We start from the raw sequence: 16,129 nt of genomic DNA on the forward strand, positions 1-16,129 counted from the left end.
ACGGAGACAGGTCAGAACGGAGACATACATGCATGCACACATCCTAATTAGCCTTAACAAATCCAAGTTATCTAAAATATCCAAAATATTCTAATTAGCCTTAATAATATCATAATTCTCTAAAATATCCAAATTATCTAAAATATCCTAATTAGCCATAATAATTTCCAAATTATCTAAAATATCCTAATATATGAAATATAGAAATATCCATAGCATTGATAATATCCAAATTATCTAAAATATCCTAATATATGAAATATAGAAATATCCATAGCATTGATAATATCCAAATTATCTAAAATATCCAAATATCTAAAATATCAATAGGTGCAACTATTATCCAAATTATCCATAATATCCTTTATTAATATCCAAATATCTTAAATATCTGAATAGCTAATTGGATATTTGTCAGAATAATTTACTTTAGATAGTTACAATCCCGCACCTTAATGTAGGCCTATTGTTCACTCTACCATTTTATATATAAACAAATGAAACCTAGCTAATCTAAATCCTATACTTAGTTCCAACCGGCAATAGAAAACAATCAAGCCCAAAGACTTGTACCAAGACTAATATCAGGTTATGCATTCCAATTTTTAAAAAACACATTTTCTAATAGGCCTATCTTCAAATTAAAAAAACCCTTTCGTCTCAAAGCTCTCCAACTCTGAAAAACTAATGTGAAATGCGGTTTTTTTTTTCATATGTGAAAAACCCTCAAAGTTCTACTGTATGAAGTGTTGTATTGAACAATAAAGTGATGCTGCTATTGTATTGAAGTAAAGTAATCTAAGAGCAGGGGTCTAAAATTGTCAAAACAGCATTTTGATCGTATTTTTACACTTTTTCTGAAGGAAAAAAAAAGACATTTTTTGTACTAATGCAGGTGGATAAACTAATGCACATGGGAGCTTTGAGACAAACCTTTTTTTTTAATTTGGCCTAACCAACTAGCAAATGTTAGCATAAACTATTTATGAATATGAGCAAACTCATAGCCTAAAACTTGTGCCAAGTCTTGTGACTGAATTTGTAAGAAATCATACAAAATTGCATATTTCCCCCTAAACTAAAATTTGTCTTTCATTACCAGGTTAGAACTAAAGTATTAAGATTTAGCCGTTTCATTTAGCAAAATTAGTTTTGTATTTTTCTGGAATCAGGAGTAGAACTGTATACGTCCCAGGTAACCACTTCAGTTGCAATGCTTCACATGAATACATTTTTATAATATATTGTGCTAAATTGAGCTGTTTTTTATTTATTTTAAAAAAAACAGCTTAATTTAGCACAATATACCGGTATTATAAAAAAAAAACCTTTCCGGCATCTTTGTATCATAAAAGCCTACTGAGTTTGTTAACATTATTACAATTCACAAAGACTAATATCTGTATGCAACTTTTTTGGGCGTCTTTCAAATGTTGTTTTTCAAATTAAATGTGTTGCATTCATAAAACTTTCACATAAAATAGTCTACCTCAGTAATGCAATTTTTGGGTGCAGATCATCCTGTATTTTGACAATGAGACATGTGACAAAAGAAGCGATATACAACATGATTTATCTCCTACTCTTTAATAATAATAATAATAATAATAGTGATAATAATAATAATAATAATAAAAATAACAACAATGATAATAGTGATAATAGTAATAATGATAATCATAATAATGATAATAACAATAATTATAATGATGATAATATAATACTACTAATAATAATAATAACAATAATAATAATTATAATGATGATAATATGATACTAATAATAGTAATAACAATAATAATAATAATAATTATGAGCCCTGGGAGGGTAAAATTGGGGAGGGGGAGAATATTTTGGCAAGCCAAATTTTTGGCAAGCCAAAGGGGGGGAGCAATTTTATGGGGCACTGTACATTTAAAAATGCCCAATTTCCTGCTCGCTACGCTTGTATATTACATTAAAACCATTTAAGGTTTGTAAATTGGGATTAAAAAGTTTGGCATGTGCAAGGGGGGGGGGGGGGCAAAGATGGTTTGGCAGTGGCGTAACCATTTTTGGCAAGCTGGGGGCGGGGGAAAGCTACCAAGGATATTTAAGGGTTTCAGCATAGTATACTTAGTCAATTAATAGGCCTCAAAGCAAACAATTGTATGATTGGCGTAACCTGACCAAGCCTAAAATTAGGCCCGACCCTCTAGAGTTATTTTTTGAAAAAAAAAAATTCCAAGGCCTTTATTAAACGCAATTTACAGCTTTAAAAAATCACAATCTATTTTTTTAATGTTATGCCAATCAAACAATTTTCTTTCCGCCTTATAGTGATAATAATAATAATGTAAGTTTCAATATTGCCTTGTTTGGTTCAGATGAGTATTTAGCAAAACCGATATTCTCACAATACCTGGACATGTATACACATCACATCACTTTTATTCCAAAAATCACATCCCTTTTGATCTACATTATCCAACACATACACTCTAACATTACGGTCGGTGTTGTATTATGAATCTTCTTTGGCCTAGTTAAAACTTTAATGTGTCACACACAATATGTATGTGATCTTGATTCAGATGAGTTTTAAGCTTTTCTCACAATACTTGGACACATAATTTTGATGTTGTATGCATATGCGACAAGCACAGCACAAGGTTGCCTGTAACAGGATTTTTTTAATCCCCAAAATCCCATCCCTTTTGATAAATCCTAAAAATAACATCCTTTTAAATCTACATGGTTGAGCACATACACTCTGATATCACATAAGAAAAAGAGAATCCTAACCAGAACAAAACCAACCTATGAGAATGCACCTCAGCCAAAAGGGGGAGTAAAGAGAATCCTAAACCAGAACAAGACAAACCTATGAGAATGCATTTCAGCCAAAAAGGGAAGCAAAAAGGAAAGCACAGAACAGAATCATCAGAATGCATTTACTCTATCATGAAATGTGCCAAAAAATTTAAATATGCCAAATATAAAAACATCTTATATTATGGTTTTGGACTATGCCCATAGAAAAACAGTCAGCTGTAAAATCACCTGAAAATCATCATCAGTGATAACATACCTACAAATCACATAGTAAATTATAACCATCAAAGCCAGTGGCAACACCAGGAGTTTTTTGTGGGGTTGAGCACATGGGGGGAATTTCAGGGGGATCTAACTTTGCTCAATCTTGTAATTTTGCATCTTTACTAGGGGTGGGAGAGTTCTTATGGAGGGGCATTTGGTCCCCATGGTGCCACCACTGGCCAAAATGATCAAAACAATTATTGAACATTACTATCAGTTAGGGACCGTTCACAAACACTTTTAAGGAAAAAAAAAAAAAAAAAGGGGAGGCCCCTGAAAATTTTTGACCCTCCTAAGGGGGGGGGGGCCTGAAAAAAATGACCACAAATTTTTCTTGAAAAAGTTTATGCTTTTCTATGGGGTTGACCCATAATTTTCATGTCAAAAAGGGGGGGGGGCCTGAAATTTTTGAGGGCTGCAAGGGGGGGGGGGCCCGAAAAATGTTTGTGATGAAATTTTTTTGCATCAGGCCCCTTACATGCAAGTGTTTGTGAACGGTCCCTTATTACTAAGTAATCTCATCTCCGCTTTGTGGAGCCTTCCTTTACAGATCCAAGGATTTGTTTACAACGACAAAATTCAAATGCATGCAGTGTTTCTGTTTTAAATGGAGATCATACAAATTATAATTGGAGACATTAAATAAGTACTTTGTTTATCTCTCTGAAGCAAAAATAAAATGGCTTTACACATAATAATCTTAACATCATTTAATCTTAAATTAAACTCAAATATAAAGGAGATACTTGGATTGGCAACATAAAGTCTCCCTTTGATTAGGCCAAACAAAAAAAGTGGTTTGAGAACAAATGCGAAATACAATTTTTGTTTTATTCCAGACTTGGTATTTTTATGGTATTTTGAGAAAAAAAGTTGTGATTTTCGCTGAATTTTTCCGGAAAAAAAATGTCCGCATTTCTTTTTTTACAAATGCGTGTGCAAGCTTTGAGACGAACCTTTTTTTTGTTTTGCTTTTTTTTGTTTGGCTTTATCAGAAAAGTATTTGCGAATAAAGAACTATGCTTTGTAATCTACACCATGTTATATCAAAAAATAATAGAATAATATCTCAACTCTGCCCTGAATACATACATACATGTGCCCCCTGACAAAAAAATTGAAAGAAAAAGTGCCCCTCTGACAAAAAATGAAAGAAAATCAGGAGGGCAAATGAAAAGAAAAAGGGCCCCTTTTCTAGTAAAATTCAGGGCCAAAATAGTGTAAAATACAAAATTTTTCCGCGCTACGTGCGCACATTGTAACAATAAAGCCCTTTTTTAGCCTGATAATGGGAGAAAATAGCGTAAAATACCATTTTTTTGCGCACATCATCCCAATAAGGCCATTTTCGGGAAGCTCGAAGACATACAGTCTCTATGTATTGTATGATGCAACTGCAATTGTTTTCGTCTGTGCCCCCAAAATTTTATTTTGCCCCCTCAGTACTCCCCTCTGACCAAGAAAGCTGGCTACGCCCCTGAGGGAAAATCCTAGCACAATTAAGCAAGTTGTGTTAACATAACGTAAAATAACACAAATTTCATTTATAAAGCGCATAAGACTGAAGTTTCGATGCGCTGTACATCATATAAAAAGCACAGGAAGATATACAGTGTGCTAGCATAAAGTTTTAAAAAATACATCGAGATAAAAGTATAACAACATTATAGAAACATTATAAAATACAATATTATAACATAATTGAGATAAATAGTACAATGATATTATAGATACATTATAACATACAATATTATATAATCATGGCACAGAATGAGTGGGAAAAATATGAACATTGTCCTCCAACAAGCAAGAAGAGATGCATGGTGCTATAAATTCAGATAGATCAGCTTTGAGTTTGTTTTTGAACTCCGGTAGTGGCATTGCGAATAGAGTCTGGTCATTCATTCCATTGATACGGAGCAGCGACAGAGAAGGCTCTGTCACCATAAGATGCGGTGTTTGTTCGAGGACCGGGTTTGAGAAGAGTCTGTTTTGAAGATCTGAGAGAGATTGTTGTGGTAGGAGCGGCCTGAAATGAGTTCAATGATGTATTTTGGAGCGAGACCGTGTTTAGCTTTGAAAGTTGGCAGCAATTAAGATCTTGAACAGTACACAATGTTTAACTGGTAACCAATGTAGCTTCCGGAGGACAGGTGTAATGTGGTCACGGCACTTGGTGAGAGTAACAAGTCTTGCTGCTGCATTTTGGATATGTTGAAGAAGTGCAATGTCACAAGATGGTAAACCGTAAAAGAGACTATTGTTGCAGTGTAAGCGGGAGGATATGAAGGCATTTCCTGAGCTTGCCAATTTTATATACACCATAAGAAGCAGACCGACAGACATTGCGTAATGTGTTGTTTCATTTGTAAAGTACTATCTATGATGACACCAAGGTCTTTAGCAGAAGAGGAAGACTGTATTTCAGCACCTCCAATATTCACAATGGGAAGAGGTGATGATAATAATGATGTGTTGCTTTAGTGTCGCTACTACTCTTCTAACTGCTTCAATGCGTGTCAAATCAATAATCAGAATTGATCCAATAATGTTCTTGGGGGAATGTTGGATGTAGTATATCCTTTGTCTTTTGAGACAAAATCGCATATTCAGATGTCCAAGTAGCATCGACGCGACACCAAATTTCTGAAACATAAATGAAAAGAAATCAAGCAAGCATGAGTGATTAACCTAAAGGTTGCATAATATTAAAAATGCATAATATTTCTGTAACAAAATCCACTTATGAAGTATGTTTTAAAATGATTGTTCTTTGATATTCTGATTCATTAATAGTGTTAGGACACATAATTTTGGTAAGTTTAAGCAAACAAATTAGGCAAACAAAACATTGACACAAATTTCACGCAGCTTCAAATACGTCACTTCATTTTGGTCCAGATTTGTCAAGTTAGACCAAGTCAAGATGCATTTTTTTCTGGGTGGGTAGCATATGCATTGCTCACTTCTACATGATAGTTCACTTTATCTTGGAATTTGCATTTTTCTATTTTTCATTGTCCCACAAAAGATAAATTAATTAGATGTATAATGAGCATATGCAGGATTGGATGTAGGCATCTAAACATTTTTTCATAAAAATCTGATCAATTAAAGAATATTATATTCATTGTTTTATCAGTTCCGTCGATTGATTGAACAAATTAATTGATATGTTGATTGGAGATAAACAAGTTAATTGAGATGTTGGTTGCTTGACTATTTGGTCAAATTAACTATTGCTTGATAATTGATTAATAATATAATTGGTGATAATTATTGAATATAATGATTCAATGATTGATGATTGATGATATAATAATCAATTAGTTGATTGATCAATTGATTGCATACTTGACAACATAGTTGATCTAATGGGTAATTTAAAAATCAAAATCTGAAGATCTGCATTTTTTGTTTACTATATACTTACCTTGTATTCGTTCATCGATATCAGTGAACACCACATTGTCCTCCATACTTGCTTCACCAATCATGGCGACAAACCACATTGTCCTCCATGCTTGCTTCACCAATCATGGCGACACTGGCCTACAAGGAAGGAAAAGTGGGTGTTTTAACTTATTTTTGATTTATGATTAACGTAATGAATCAGGGTCTACATCAACGGAGGATATGTGCCCTGGGCACTATATTAGGTAGCACCAAATCGACCTTTTCAGTGCCCCCCTCCAAGCGTGCATTTTAGGGGGGTCAGTCATTTGAAAGACCGTTTAGGACTCAAATTCAACTTGATTATAGGCCCCTATAACAAATTATATTGTGCAAATTGTCTTGCTTTAAGAAATAATGGGTGCCATTCTGTATTCTTGCCCGGGTGTCACAACCCTTCACTATGCCACTGGGTAGGGCCTATTAAGCTACTTGCGGTTCCGCCATTATGCACTATGTGCGGGAGAGCCTCGAACTGGCAGCATACATGAAAGGAAGAATTATGTAACCTTACACAGAACGTTATGACTAGTTCAATTCCCATTCATGTATGCTGCCAGTTCGAGGCTCTCCCGCACATAGTGCATAATGGCGGAACCTGCAAGTAGCTTAATACAAGCTTATACAAGTAGTTCTAAAAAGTAAACAGGCCCATCTTGGTCATAACCATGATAATAATACCGAGGCATCCTATTAACTATATATATATATACTTTATTGCAAAATACACATTCTCTACAACTCTTAATCTAGCACATTCATGATTAGTCTGAAATTAGCCTAAATTTATGCAATTTGCAGCTATTTATCACTATAATGCGATTTTTCTGCAATTTGATCGATTTTGATCTATTTACCATTTGTGAAAGGCCTTGAAACAGCTCAAACTGCGAGTCGCACATATTGGTAAACTTGTTCAAATCTACCCAAAAGGTAATTTAAAAGTAAATTTCAAACAGGATCCTCTTTTTTTGGGTTGTACATTTTAGATGTAAGCAGATTTTGTTTAAAAGTTTCACATTTTGAAGTCCTGCTACCCCCGCAGAAATAATGGCTACAGGCATGATTCAAAACTGGACAATACAATATTGTAAGTATCACATACTGCCATAAAAACATCACAATATTCTGTTAACTGTACTTACATGGACACATCTAAATATCTTCAATGCCTAAACTAAACCACCTCTACATCAAATCCAGGCATCTGCAAAATACAACCAAAAAAAGAGGTTACATTACTAAATAACAGCATCTTACTTTCCCACCAGTCACCAAGCATGCAAAATACAGAAGACATTTAATTTACTGTGCACAACACCCTCAGCACACAGAACATTATACATTGCAAATTTGCAAGGTATAATATGATGCAAATAACACATTAGAATGTTAATAATAATAGTAATTGCGGTGAGTATGCAAAATTAATGACATGTAATACCAACCTGCAGGATAATCACCAGCTAACTGTTCACCAAATCCTTTACTGGCCTTGCTGCAAAGACAAAGCCGGACACAAGTTTTCTCCATATATGCTCTAAGTGGACCATCTTGAGCTGAGAGCGAGATCTCCTCTCTGAGATACGCTTAGCATTACGGTGGCTTTGGGTGTCATTCTGTACAGCTCATCACTGTTGGGTACTTGCTTAATGCCATGGGTGTTACATAGGCAGTTGGTAAGGAGGCTGTTCAGTGGTTAGCAAAACCATTACGATCTGAAAGAATAAAATCACTTACAAAGAAAAAAAAATGTGTCAGTAAAGTAAATAAAATGCAACGAAAGCATGTCGTTCTGAAATACAAAGCATACTAAAGAAATGTTAATACAATCATGCTATCTATCTCACCATATCTATTTTATACAAGCTTATACATTTTAGGCTGCCAACAAGCATATTTCATCATTAGCTATGTTATACATAAAAAGCATATCTCACCGTAATTGCCAAGCATTGGACCCATTTTCTGAAGACAAGCAAAAGACAATCCAGGCAAGCATAACATGTAGACACCAACCATACTGCTCATCATGTTTGCACTAAATGCTCCTCATGAGTAGGTACTATGTACGGATGCAAAATTTCACAGCTGGTACCTCTAAACCGAACCCTATCCCTGGCCTAATCCTAGTTGGCAGTTGGTAAGGAGGCTGTTCAGTGGTTAGCAAAAGCATCACAATCTAAAAGAATAAAATCACTTACAAAAACAAACAAAAGTGTCAGTAAAAGTAAATAGAATGCAACAAAAGCATGTTGGTGCCATTCTGTATTCTTGCCCGGGTGTCACAACCCTTCACTATGCCACTGGGTAGGGCCTATTCGCTACTTGCACGGTTCCGCCATTATGCACTATGTGCGGGGAGAGCCTCGAACTGGCAGCATACATGAAAGGAAGAATTATGTAACCTTACACAGAACGTTATGACTAGTTCAATTCCCATTCATGTATGCTGCCAGTTCGAGGCTCTCCCGCACATAGTGCATAATGGCGGAACCGTGCAAGTAGCGAATACAAGCTTATACAAGTAGTTCTAAAAAGTAAACAGGCCCATCTTGGTCATAACCATGATAATAATACCGAGGCATCCTATTAACTATATATACTAGCGGTCACCCGTCTTTCGCGGTCAGAGTCTTTCGCGGTTGGTAAATTTTGTATATTTTGTGTACATGTAAATGTTTTATGGTATAAGAGGAGATTATCATTTAGAACTTAGAAGTATAATATTTAGTATCTTTTCCATATAAATCAATGGCTTGAAATTAGATCATTGATCGAAGCAAGTCTTCTTGACACCATATCATATCCACCGTGAGAAGTCTTGCCCCTGTGGGATGCTGGCCGCTCTGATATTTAAGATTTTTATGCATTTGTTTCGACAGTACTTTTTATAGCCCATTTTGGACAAATTTGTTGTACCTTTTAGCTAATTTTTTATCATTTTCATCCAAGTTTGTCCCCCACCTTGAAATGTACCTTGCTGCCCCCACCTCCTGCAAAAGTCCTGGCTACATCACTGAGCAGATGAACACTGCTGGCTGATCTGATATTTTAGATTTCTATGCATTTGTTGTATTTTTTATTTGTTAGCCCATTTTGGATAAATTTGTCGTACTCTTCAGCCCATTTGTGACAATCCCCCATGAAATTTGCCTTGCCCCCCCCCCCCTCTCTCTCTCTCTGAAAAGTCCTGGCTACACCACTGTGCAGCTGAAACAATTTTATTCACATTTCCTTACACTCTATTTCATATAAAGTTACAACCCTGATTAATTTGTCCTTCAAAAGTTTCACTTACAAACTAATTCAATAAACAAACACTCTACTGTTGACTATAGGTTCTCCATAAAAACACAGAATACATGCTAATGTTGATAAATTAGTTGAATAAACAATAGATGTTAATTGAGTTTCTACTGTGTCATGTAATAGGCATACTTCTACTGTGTCATGTAATAGTTGAGACTACAGGCATAATATCCTCACACCGATGACAGGATAGAAGGCCTAATTCAGGCTATGTCAACATTTTTTAGTATGCAGGTGCTCTGGTAGTGGCTTTGAAACTAATTAACATAATTTGACACCCTTAACGTAAACAAAAACAAAATTGGACGTTTTATTGGGGTGCGGGCAACTTTACTCTATGCAACGCAAAAATCCGTTTTCAGAAATAATGTAAAACGTAGAAGTTTTTAGCCTTACCAAGTCGCCAAACTCAGTAATTTATTATAGATATATACTTTATTGCAAAATACACATTCTCTACAACTCTTAATCTAGCACATTCATGATTAGTCTGAAATTAGCCTAAATTTATGCAATTTGCAGCTATTTATCACTATAATGCGATTTTTCTGCAATTTGATCGATTTTGATCTATTTACCATTTGTGAAAGGCCTTGAAACAGCTCAAACTGCGAGTCGCACATATTGGTAAACTTGTTCAAATCTACCCAAAACATATGAAAAAGTTTGGCCACAATATGAGCAGAAAAGTGGTAGCATGAAAAGCAACATTAATTTACTGCACGACCTTGTATTAGACAAGCATGGGAAAACCCATTGTGTTTCCCATTGCTCACTCGTTATGGTTGATTGATTTCCATTGTTATGAATTCCCCTGCACAGCGAAAAAATGAGTTTTGGTGATATTTATTATCATTTTGGATCAAAAAGTGCCACCTTTTGCTATCCACTAATAAACATGAATTTTATATCATCATAAAGATAAATTTCTCAAGTGTTTATTGCAACACAAAGAAAAATTGTAGCATGTTCCAGTGAAATGTTTTGAAATTATTTATCAAATAATTTGCTCAAAAAACTTGAAAATGTCTCATTTCCCATTGAAAATTGAAAAACGTACAACTTTTTAATTAAAAAGTGCCACCTTTTCCCAAAACTAAATGAATTTATAATTTATATTATTTGAAAGTAGATGTATCAAGGTTTTTAAAACCGAGCGAAGATATTTAAAAACATTTTTCATTTTCCTGTAGTGGTTGAAGATAGGTAGAAAAGTTGACTTTTTAATAAAATTTCCTGTGTTAAAAAGACCTTTTGAAAGTGGCGTGAGCAGATGCACCAAAGTTTTCCATATGGTAATTTAAAAGTAAATTTCAAACAGGATCCTCTTTTTTTGGGTTGTACATTTTAGATGTAAGCAGATTTTGTTTAAAAGTTTCACATTTTTGAAGTCCTGCTACCCCCCGCAGAAATAATGGCTACAGGCATGATTCAAAACTGGACAATACAATATTGTAAGTATCACATACTGCCATAAAAACATCACAATATTCTGTTAACTGTACTTACATGGACACATCTAAATATCTTCAATGCCTAAACTAAACCACCTCTACATCAAATCCAGGCATCTGCAAAATACACCCAAAAAAAGAGGTTACATTACTAAATAACAGCATCTTACTTTCCCACCAGTCACCAAGCATGCAAAATACAGAAGACATTTAATTTACTGTGCACAACACCCTCAGCACACAGAACATTATACATTGCAAATTTGCAAGGTATAATATGATGCAAATAACACATTAGAATGTTAATAATAATAGTAATTGCGGTGAGTATGCAAAATTAATGACATGTAATACCAACCTGCAGGATAATCACCAGCTAACTGTTCACCAAATCCTTTACTGGCCTTGCTGCAAAGACAAAGCCGGACACAAGTTTTCTCCATATATGCTCTAAGTGGACCATCTTGAGCTGAGAGCGAGATCTCCTCTCTGAGATACGCTTAGCATTACGGTGGCTTTGGGTGTCATTCTGTACAGCTCATCACTGTTGGGTACTTGCTTAATGCCATGGGTGTTACATAGGCAGTTGGTAAGGAGGCTGTTCAGTGGTTAGCAAAACCATTACGATCTGAAAGAATAAAATCACTTACAAAGAAAAAAAAAATGTGTCAGTAAAGTAAATAAAATGCAACAAAAGCATGTCGTTCTGAAATACAAAGCATACTAAAGAAATGTTAATACAATCATGCTATCTATCTCACCATATCTATTTTATACAAGCTTATACATTTTAGGCTGCCAACAAGCATATTTCATCATTAGCTATGTTATACATAAAAAGCATATCTCACCGTAATTGCCAAGCATTGGACCCATTTTCTGAAGACAAGCAAAAGACAATCCAGGCAAGCATAACATGTAGACACCAACCATACTGCTCATCATGTTTGCACTAAATGCTCCTCATGAGTAGGTACTATGTACGGATGCAAAATTTCACAGCTGGTACCTCTAAACCGAACCCTATCCCTGGCCTAATCCTAGTTGGCAGTTGGTAAGGAGGCTGTTCAGTGGTTAGCAAAAGCATCACAATCTAAAAGAATAAAATCACTTACAAAAACAAACAAAAGTGTCAGTAAAAGTAAATAGAATGCAACAAAAGCATGTCGTTCTGAAATACAAAGCATACTTAGAGAAATGTTAATACAATCATGCTATCTATCTCACCATATCTATTTTATACAAGGTTATACATTTTAGGCTGCCAACAAGCATATTTCATCATTAGCTATGTTATACATAAAAAGCATATCTCACCGTAATTGCCAAGCATTGGACCCACTTTCTGAAGACAAGCAAAAGACAATACAGGCAAGCATAACATGTAGACACCAACCATACTACTCATCATGTTTGCACTAAATGCTCCTCATGAGTAGGTACTATGTACGGATGCAAAATTTCACAGCTGGTACCTCTAAACCGAACCCTATCCCTGGCCTAATCCTAGTTGGCAGTTGGTAAGGAGGCTGTTCAGTGGTTAGCAAAAGCATCACAATCTAAAAGAATAAAATCACTTACAAAAACAAACAAAAGTGTCAGTAAAAGTAAATAGAATGCAACAAAAGCATGTCGTTCTGAAATACAAAGCATACTTAGAGAAATGTTAATACAATCATGCTATCTATCTCACCATATCTATTTTATACAAGGTTATACATTTTAGGCTGCCAACAAGCATATTTCATCATTAGCTATGTTATACATAAAAGCATATCTCACCGTAATTGCCAAGCATTGGACCCACTTTCTGAAGACAAGCAAAAGACAATACAGGCAAGCATAACATGTAGACACCAACCATACTACTCATCATGTTTGCACTAAATGCTCCTCATGAGTAGGTACTATGTACGGATGCAAAATTTCACAGCTGGTACCTCTAAACCTAACCCTATCCCTGTCCTAATCCTAGTTCTAACCCTCCTCTACCTCTAACCCTAGCCCTAACCCCACCTCTAACCCTACCCCTGGCCCTAACCCTATCTCTAACCCTAGCCTAACTAGATGCCAGACCATGAACTCCCGATCAATATATAGATCTACTCACTTAAAGTATTTCTTACAATCATAATGAACAGCAAGGATGTTATCTACACATTATCCAGGCTGAAAAGGCTCAGGAAGTCGACATGAGTGGGCTTCATACTCAGCAATTCAAGTAAAATGCTCACCATATCTATATATATATAAAATACATTTAATTTTAGGTCGCCAACAAGCATATCTTACCATACCTATTTTATACATTTTAGGTCGCCAACAAGCATATCTTACCATACCTATTTTATACATTTTAGGTCGCCAACAGGCTATCTATATCCCCATATCTATGTTATACATTTTAGGTTGCCAACAAGCATATCTATTTTATACAGTTTAGGTCGCCAACAGGCTATAATTGAGCTAGGGAGGTGGAGGAAGCTCACATCCTCACTCTGGTAAAGGACCAGCCCCTCACCCTATTTTATACACTTTAGGTCGCCAACAGGCTATCTATCTCACCATATCTATATTATACTTTTTAGGTTGCCTATATCTATCTTACGATATCTATTTTATACGTACAAAATCATACAGAAAACAAACTACTGACCATCTATTGCCTCCTTTTCTGTCGTAACCCCAATCTCCAGCTCCACAAGCCATCTGAAATACAAAGAAAAGTGCAAAAGAGAAATGTTAGTACATATAAAAAATTCAACTATGCGCTCCTCTCCCCCTGCCCGTCCCCAGCCCATGCACTTTGTGAACAAACACAACATTAACGAAACAAAATACACATAACATAAAACAGACATAAAGACCCCAAGTGCACAAACAAGACAAGACAGAGAGACAAATACACAGTACAAACACAAACAAATAACGGGACACCGGTCGCCGACAGTACTGTCTAGGAGGTACACAGTAGCAATTGAACTGTACAATTGTTCCGAATTGTACAGTACAACTGGTCGGACAGGAATCTCTCTAACTGGGGGGCTAGGCCAGTTAGGAGAGGGTAATGGGACACCGGTCGCCGACAGTACTGTCTAGGAGGTACACAATAGCAATTGAACTGTACAATTGTTCCGAATTGTACAGTACAACTGGTCGGACAGGAATCTCTAACTGGGGGCTAGGCCAATAGGAGCTAGTAGGAGAGGGTAACTGTACACTGGTCGCCGACAGTATTGTATAGGAGGTACACAATAGCAATTGTACTGTATAATTGTTCAATTGTACAGTACAACTGGTCGGACAGGAATTGATAAAATCTCTCTAACTGGGGGGCTAGGCCAGTAGGAGAGGGTATGATTTCCGGAGACTTCCAGAAGTCGATCAAGCCGATAACACTGCCAAGGCATCCAGTGGCAATTGTACAGTACAATTGAATGGACAAAAGAATGCCATAAAATGGAATATAATGGAATGAAAGATACAATCAAACATAGTACATTCACAAGCACAACAAACTCTTTCAGCCAAGATAGACACAGGACATTAGCACCAAATTAAGACACACACAACACTAGACAAGACCCAGGAACATTGATGCATATAATTTAAGAACATTCAAAAAGCATGTTTTTGCACTTTTTCGATTTTGACTACAAAACACCCAATTACTCACCATCTGTGCTGCTTATAATATTTACATATGTGATTGGAACCCTTCATCATTAATCTGCCATTTTACAACCACTGTTCTTGGTCACCACCTGTTAGTTATTATCATTTACCATTACCATCCATTCCATGTATGATATTTTCAACTGCAAGTATCAATCTTCTGTCTTCTACTTCCATGCTGTAATGTACACATAAAAGCTTTGTGTGGGCTGTGTCCGTCTGTACAGCTCATCAGTGTTGGGTACTTGTTAATGCCATGGATGTTACGTAGGCAGTTGGTAAGGAGGCTGGTCAGTGGTTAGCAAAAGCATCACAATCTAAAAGAATAAAATCACTTACAAAAACAAACAAAAAGTGTCAGTAAAAGTAAATAGAATGCAACAAAAGCATGTCGTTCTGAAATACAAAGCATACTTAGAGAAATGTTAATACAATCATGCTATCTATCTCACCATATCTATTTTATACAAGCTTATACATTTTAGGCTGCCAACAAGCATATTTCATCATTAGCTATGTTATACATAAAAGCATATCACCGTAATTGCCAAGCATTGGACCCACTTTCTGAAGACAAACAAAAGACAATACAGGCAAGCATAACATGTAGACACCAACCATACTACTCATCATGTTTGCACTAAATGCTCCTCATGAGTAGGTACTATGTACGGATGCAAAATTTCACAGCTGGTACCTCTAAACCTAACCCTATCCCTGGCCTAATCCTAGTTCTAACCCTCCTCTACCTCTAACCCTAGCCCTAACCCCACCTCTAACCCTACCCCTGACGCTAACCCTATCTCTAACCCTAGCCTAACTAGATGCCAGACCATGAACTCCCGATCAATATATAGATCTACTCACTTAAAGTATTTCTTACAATCATAATGAACAGCAAGGATGTTATCTACACATTATCCAGGCTGAAAAGGCTCAGGAAGTCGACATGAGTGGGCTTCATACTCAGCAATTCAAGTAAAATGCTCACCATATCTATACATATAAAATACATTTTAGGTCGCCAACAAGCATATCTTACCATACCCATTTTATACATTTTAGGTCGCCAACAAGCATATCTTACCATACCTATTTTATACATTTTAGGTCGCCAACAGGCTATATCCCCATATCTATGTTATACATTTTAGGTT

General features: G+C 35.8%; 2 long non-coding RNA genes across 2 annotated transcripts; both read right to left on the reverse strand.

The window, feature by feature from the left end:
- Nucleotides 1–5,376: 5,376 nt before the first annotated feature.
- LOC140160918 (uncharacterized) lies at nt 5,377–8,702 on the reverse strand. The gene is made up of 3 exons (XR_011860029.1): nt 7,980–8,702; nt 6,512–6,630; nt 5,377–5,724 (listed from the first exon to the last, which is right to left on the reverse strand). It is a non-coding gene; the product is annotated as an uncharacterized lncRNA (long non-coding RNA).
- Nucleotides 8,703–11,355: 2,653 nt separating this feature from the next.
- Nucleotides 11,356–13,026, reverse strand: LOC140160309 (uncharacterized). Its single transcript, XR_011859937.1, has 3 exons — nt 12,149–13,026; nt 11,656–11,942; nt 11,356–11,414 (listed from the first exon to the last, which is right to left on the reverse strand). It is a non-coding gene; the product is annotated as an uncharacterized lncRNA (long non-coding RNA).
- Between the last annotated feature and the right edge of the window lie 3,103 nt (nt 13,027–16,129).

Source organism: Amphiura filiformis, chromosome 9, assembly GCF_039555335.1.
Source record: "Amphiura filiformis chromosome 9, Afil_fr2py, whole genome shotgun sequence".
Classification (NCBI taxonomy): domain Eukaryota; kingdom Metazoa; phylum Echinodermata; class Ophiuroidea; order Amphilepidida; family Amphiuridae; genus Amphiura; species Amphiura filiformis.